Genomic DNA, 7,196 nt, shown 5'->3' on the forward strand with positions numbered 1-7,196 from the left:
ATCCAATATACCTTATGTGGCTTTCAATGGAAAATTAAAAGGCACGCTAAAAGATAGAAACACACTCTGAAGAGACAAAGCAAACATCAGAAACAGACACAAATAGGGCAGAGGGTTTGGAATTATCTGAACAAAATTTAAAATAACTATGATTCATGTGCTAATGGCTCTAACGGAGAAAGTGGGCAACTTGCAGGAACAGATGAGTAATGTAAACAGAGATGGAAATTCACAAAACCCAAAGGAAATGCTAGAAATAAAAGCACGGTAAAGATGGGGACCTCCCTGGCGATCCCGTGGTTAAGATTCTGTGTTTCTTTTTTTTTTTTTTTTTTTGCTAACGTAATTTTATTAATACAATAGATACAATTTCCAGCATATACCATTCAAACACATGCCCTTTTCATGCGTTTCATTAAGACATGGAACTATTTTGCTTAAGAGTTTCCACTTCTCTTTTAAACCAGCTTTTGTAGTCAATGACTTGGAGAGTACAATACAAAAAGCACCCAAACCTTTTGTCTTTTAATCTCCACTTATCCTTTCAGAACCCTCTATTGGCAATATGTGCTTTTAGCCACTCTGCCTGCTGAAGGCTGCTTTCTCCAAACAGCAACAGGGTTTAATTCTCACTTTCTTCTACACCAGCCTCTGCTAACTCCACTGAATTTCTGTTTTCATCCTCCAACTTCTTCTTCTTTGCTTTTCTTTCCAGGTTAAGCTGAGCGATGTCTTCATTTTTCTCTGTGATGTATTTTAGCAGTGAATGACTCCTCCTGGCTAAGAGCTTCACGTCTTCAGTGTTAACTGTGCTTCTTTTCGCATGTGTGTCGGTAAGAGAACCTTTGCTGCTCCTCGGACCACTCCTCCTCCTCCGTCATCACCACCGGGGGATCCTGGCAGGCGCGCCAGGACAGAAAGACACGCCGCCTGGGAGACCTGGTCGGATTTTCCCGCCGCAGCGCAGGGCGACGGGCCGCGCTCAGATTCTGTGTTTCTAGTGAAGGGGGGGTGAGTGCAGTCCCTGGTCAGGGAACTAAGATATCACATGCCACAACACATGGACAAAACAAAAAAACCCGAGAACACAAAACACTGTAAAATGAAGAAGTTGATGGGCTCATCAGTAGACTGGACATAGTCAAGTTAGTAGCTAGCTTGAAGGTATGTCCATTTCACTTCCCAAAGTGAAATGCAGAGGCATAAAATGAAAACAAACAACCAATCATAGCCACAACCCTGGAACAGAATATCGGAGACCAGTACAATATTAAGAGCGAACGCTAATGGAAGTTACAGACCGAGGGTGATCGTGAGGTGTCCATGGGCCCATCAGTTGCAAACAGTGTCCCACTCGGTGAAGGATACTGGTAACGCTGGAGTCTGTGCATGTGTAGGGACAGGGCTACAGAGGAACTCCCTGTACCTTCCTTTCAAATTTGCTGTGAACTTAAAACAACTGTTCTAAAAAAATCCATTTTACCTAAGAAAATGGAGGCACAGAGGGATTAAATAACTTCCCTGAGTTCTTACCAAGGTCCATTTGGTACAAAATAGGATTTGGCCGTGAGTTGGTCTGGCATGAAATCTTTTGTCTTTAACCAGCACACCTTTCTTTCTTTTCTGAACCTTATTGCTCTTTTTACCTAACAGTGTATCTTGCAGATCAATCCAAAACCACAGGAAAGGCTCTTTCCCACTTTTTTTTTTTTTTTTTCCTGCTGCAGCCTGAGGGACCTAAGTTCCTGGAACAAAAATCAAACCTGTGGCCCCTGTATTGTGAGCACAGAGTCTTAACCCCTGGACCACCAGGGAAGTCCCCAGGGAGAGCTCATTTTAGAACGCTTTTTAATTTAACCAGTTATATATATATATATATGTATATATATATATGTAATATTTTTTCTTGTCCATTATGGTTTTTAAATATTTTTACTTCTTTAATGCCTACTTTTTATGGACTACAAGATATTTTAAAATATTTTTGAGCCCAATATAATAACAAATTTATTTGACAAAGCAAATATCCTATGCACTCAGGTTTATTGCAGGATATTGACTACAGTTCCTTGTGCTATACAATAGGACCTTGCTGCTTATCCATTCTGTATATAATAGTTTGCATCTGCAAATCCCGAACTCCCAGTTCACTCCCCCTGCCACCTTGGCAACCACAATTCTGTTCTCTATATCTGTGTCTGTTTCTGTTTCATAGGAGATATGTTTGGAAAAGATCCTGATGCCAGGAAAGATTGAGGGCTGGAGGAGAAGGGGGCGACAGAGGATGAGATGGTTGGATGGCATCACCGACTCAATGGACATGAATTTGAGCAAGCTCCGGGAGATGGTGAAGGACGGGAAAGCCTGGTGTGCTGCAGTCCATGGGGTCGCAGAGAGTTGGACATGACTTAGTGACAACAATAACAACAGGTAAGTCTATTTGGCTTCCCTGATGGTTCAGTGGGTAAAGAATCCACCTGCAAAGTGGGAGACCTGGGTTGGATCCCTGGGTTGGGAAGATCCCCTGGAGAAGGGAATGGCTACGCACTCTAGTATTCTGGCCTGGAGGATTCCATGGACTGTATAGTCCGTGGAGTTGCAGAGAGTCCGACACGACTGAGCGACTCTCGCTTTAAGTTTATTTGTGTCCTCTTTTAGATTCTACATGTAAGCGATATTGAATGGTATTTGTCTCTCTTTCTGATCTACTTCACTTAGTATGATTATCTCTAAGTCTATATATGTAGATGCAAATAGCATTATTTCATTCTTTTTTTATGGCTGAGTAATTTTCATGAAAAAAAAGTGTTAGTCACTTAGTTGTGTCTGACTCAGTGTGACTCAAAGGACTGTAGCCTGCCAGGCTCCTCTGTTCTTGGTTTTCTCCAGGCAACACTGCTGGAGTGGGGGGCCGTTCCCTTCTCCAGGGGGGTAGCTTTCATGTATATTTATGAAAATGCCACACCACATCAGCCACTCGTTGATGGACAGTTAGGTTGTCTCCATGTCTTGGCTATTGTGAATAGTGCTTCTGTGAACATGGGGGGGTGCATGTATCTCTTTGAATTACAGTTTTGTCTGGATATATGGTTTGTGGGTCATATGGAAATTCTTTTTTAAGTTTTTTGAGGGAACTCCATGCTGTTTTCCATGGTGGCTGCACCAATTTGCATTCCCACCAGCAGTGCAGGAGAGTTGGTTCCCTTTTCTCTACACCCTCTTTAGCATTTGTTATTTTTAACGATGGCCTGGTGTGAGATGGTACTTTTCGGACTGGTGTGAGATGGTGCTTCATTGTAGTTTTGATTTGCATTTCTCTAATATTTGATTTGCCTTTGATTTGCATTCTCTAGATCTGATTTGCATTTCTCTAATAATTACTGATGTTGAGCATCTTTTCACATGAATGTTAGCCATCTGTATATCTTCTTTGGAGAAATGTCTATTTAGATCATCTGCCTGTTTTAAAATTGGTTTTGTTGTTTTTTATGGAGGTTTTATTGTTGTTGTTATTGAGCTGTATGAGCTGTTTGCAAATTTTGGAAATTTAGCCCTTGTTGGTTGCATCATTTGCAAATATTTTCTCCCAGTCCATAGGTTGTCTTTTCAGCTTGTTTATAGTTTTCTTTGCTGTGCAAAAGCTTTATAAGTTTGATTGGGTCCCGTTTGTTTATTTTTGCTTTTATTTCTATTTCTTTGGGAGATTGACCTAAGAAAACACTGGTATGATTTATGTCAGAAAATATTCTCTTCTAGGAGTTTTATGATGTCATGCTTTATGTCTTTAAGTCTATGTCTTAATGCTTTAAGTCTTCAAGCCATTTTGAGTCTGTGTATGGTATGAGGGTGTGTTCTAACTTCATTGATTTACATGCAGCTGTCCAGCTTTCTCAACACCAGTTGCTAAAGGGACTCGTTTCCCTATTGTAAATTCTTGCTTCCTTTGTCAAAGATTAATTGACTGTAGGTGTATGAGTTTATTTCTGGACTCTCTGTTCTATTGATCCATATGTCTGTTTTTGTGCCAATCCCACACCATTTTGATTGCTTTAAGTTTGTAGTATTGTCTGAAGTCTGGGAGGGTTATGCCTCCTGCCTTGTTCTTTTTCCTCAGGATTGCTTTGGCAATTCTGTGTCTTTTATGGTTCCAAGTTAATTTTAGGATTATTTGTTCTAGTTCTGTGAAAAACATCATGGGTAATTTGACCATGAATCACACTAAATCTATAGATTTATTTGGGTAGTATGTCCCTTTTAACAATATTAACTTTTCCAATCCAAGAGCATGGGATATTTTTCCATTTCTTTAAAACCTTCAATTTTCTTAACACTTTATAGTTCTCAGCTTATAAGTCTTTCACCTCCTTGGTCAGGCTTACTCCTAAGTATTTTTACTATTTATTTATATATTTTGGATGCAATTTTAAAAGGGATTTTTTTTTTTTTGCTTTTCCTTTCTGAGTTTCATTGTTAAAGAAGTACAACTGATTTAACCAGTTTTATATTGAGAGACACTAAGGATGCTTCCAGTCTGATTTAGGAATAATGTTAGATTAACCTTATACCTGTCATTTCTAGCTTGTGTGAGAGCACCTATAGGATAATAAAATTTTTGAAGTGGAATGACCCGCTATTACATTAATGAAGAAGTGAAGTGAAGTCGCTCCGTCGTGTCTGACTCTTTGCGACCGCATGGACTGTAGCCTACCAGGCTCCTCCGTCCGTAGGATTTTCCAGGCAAGAGTACTGGAGTGGGTTGCCATTTCCTTCTCCAATTACATTAACAGATATGTGCTTTTAAACCTTGGTATTTTGAAAACTTGCTCTATTGGAGGTTGTATCCATCTGTACTGTTCTACAAATGTACGTATTGGATATGACATAGTAAAAGTAGGTGTGGCCACATGAGACCGAGGCTTGGGAGGACGTTTATTATTCTGACAGATCTCAAGAGTGGAGGTGACCACATGCCACTTGGGGCTACAGGGTAAGCACCAGATTCTGGCAGAGCACAGGAGCAAGGGAAAGGTCTAGGTCAAGGTCTTTATTGGGGTTTGTGCGGGAAAGGCAAGGTAGGGGAGAATAAACAATTTAGGATTGGCTAGTCTGAACAATAGGTCTTCCCTGATAGCTCAGTTGGTAAAGAATCCACCTGCAATGCAGGAGACCCTGGTTTGATTCCTGGGTCAGGAAGATACCCTGGAGAAGGGACAGGCTACCCACTCCAGTATTCTTGGATTTCGCTTGTGGTTCAGCTGGTAAAGAATCCACCTGCAATGTGGGAGATCTACGTTTGATCACTGGGTTGGGAAGATTCCCTGGAGAAGGGAACCCACTCCAGTATTCTGGCCTGGAGAATTCCTTGGACTGTATAGTCCATGGGGTCGCAGAGTCAGACACAACTGAGCGACTTTCACTCACTCAGTCACTCACTCACTCAGTCTGAACAATTCCAGTGGACTTTGAGCTATAGAAGTGGTCTCTAGTTGCCTGGTATCCTGCCCTGGGATGCCTTAGGGCAGAGGAAATATTGGACTGGTGAGCGAGAATTCGATAAAGAGGTGATTGCAGCAAGAAACCTAGGATTAGCTGCTATGTATGTGAAAGATGTGCTCCTGAGCAAGCCCTTTGTTCTAAGGGGGGGTTGCTGAGGGTCGGACACGACTGAGCGACTTCACTTTGACTTTTCACTTTCATGCATTGGAGAAGGAAATGGCAACCCACTCCAGTGTTCTTGCCTGGAGAATCCCAGGGACGGGGGAGCCTGGTGGGCTGCCGTCTATGGGGTTGCACAGAGTTGGACACGACTGAAGTGACTTAGCAGTGGCAGTAGCAGTAATCCTGGGAGAAGCAGTCTCTCCAGGCTGCAAACTTTTTAAGATGTAGGAACATCATAAAATACAGAAAAAAAAATTTATTGCATAGGCTTTAATTAACAGCATACAGGATCACCTGTTTTCCACAACTTCACCAACACTAACAAACTGATGTTTGGTAATCTGGTGAAAAATGACAGCCAGTTGTAATTTTGAGTCATCTATATTTCTTTTTTCCCTCCTTTTCTTCTACTATTTTTCTCATTCATTCCCTAAAATATTAAGTGCTTACAATAGGCCAGGTACTTACGATGTGTGAACAAAATAGGCAAGGCCCTTGCCCTCAGGAAGCTTACATATCAAGAATTGTATATATAGGGCCCATTGGGGTGAAAACGACACAACTTTAGAGGGAAATAAAAAAAAACCTCACTAACTGAAAAGACAGTGTCGATAGATGAGAAGAATTAACGTCAAAAACAATGATGGCAATTATTACCAATTCAATAGGTTGTGGTATGGGAAAAGAGTATTTTGGGGGACAGGCAGAGGTGGCAACTTGAAATCATACATAGGAGCATTCTGAAACAGAAAAGTAGTATGAGGGGTACCTGCTTTACCGGATGTTAAAACATACTATGAAGACGTAAGAATGCCATCTGTATGGTACTGGTACAACAACGGAGAACCAGAAACGAACTCCAGTTTAAATATGATGTACCCGTGTGAAAGTAAGTACCACTACTTTGAAATGCAGGGCTGAATGAAGCACAAGCTGGAATCAAGATTGCTGGGAGAAGTATCAGTAACCTCAGATATGCAGATGACACCACTCTTACGGCAGGAAGTGAAGAACTAAAGAGCCTGATGAAAGTGAAAGAGGAGAGTGAAAAAGTTGGCTTAAAGCTCAACATTCAGAAAACGAAGATCATGGCATCTGGTCCCATCAGTTCATGGGAAATAGACAGGGAAACAGTGGAAACAGTGGCAGATTTTATTTTGGGGGGGCTCCAAAATCACTGCAGATGGTGACTGCAGCCATGAAATTAAAAGACGCTTACTCCTTGGAAGGAAAGTTAGGACCAACCTGGATAGCATATTAAAAAGCAGAGACATTACTTTGTTGACAAAGGTCCATCTAGTCAAGGCTATGGTTTTTCCAATAGTCATGTATGGATGTGAGAGTTGGACTATAAAGAAAGCTGAGCGCTGAAGAATTGATGCTTTTGAACTGAGGTGTTGGAGAAGACTTGAGAGTCCCTTGGACTGCAAGGAGATCCAACCAGTCCATCCTAAAGGAGATCAGTCCTGAGTATTCATTGGAAGGGTTGATGTTGAAGCTGAAACTCTAACACTTTGGCCACCTGATGCGAAGAGCTG

Source organism: Capra hircus, chromosome 12, assembly GCF_001704415.2.
Source record: "Capra hircus breed San Clemente chromosome 12, ASM170441v1, whole genome shotgun sequence".
Classification (NCBI taxonomy): domain Eukaryota; kingdom Metazoa; phylum Chordata; class Mammalia; order Artiodactyla; family Bovidae; genus Capra; species Capra hircus.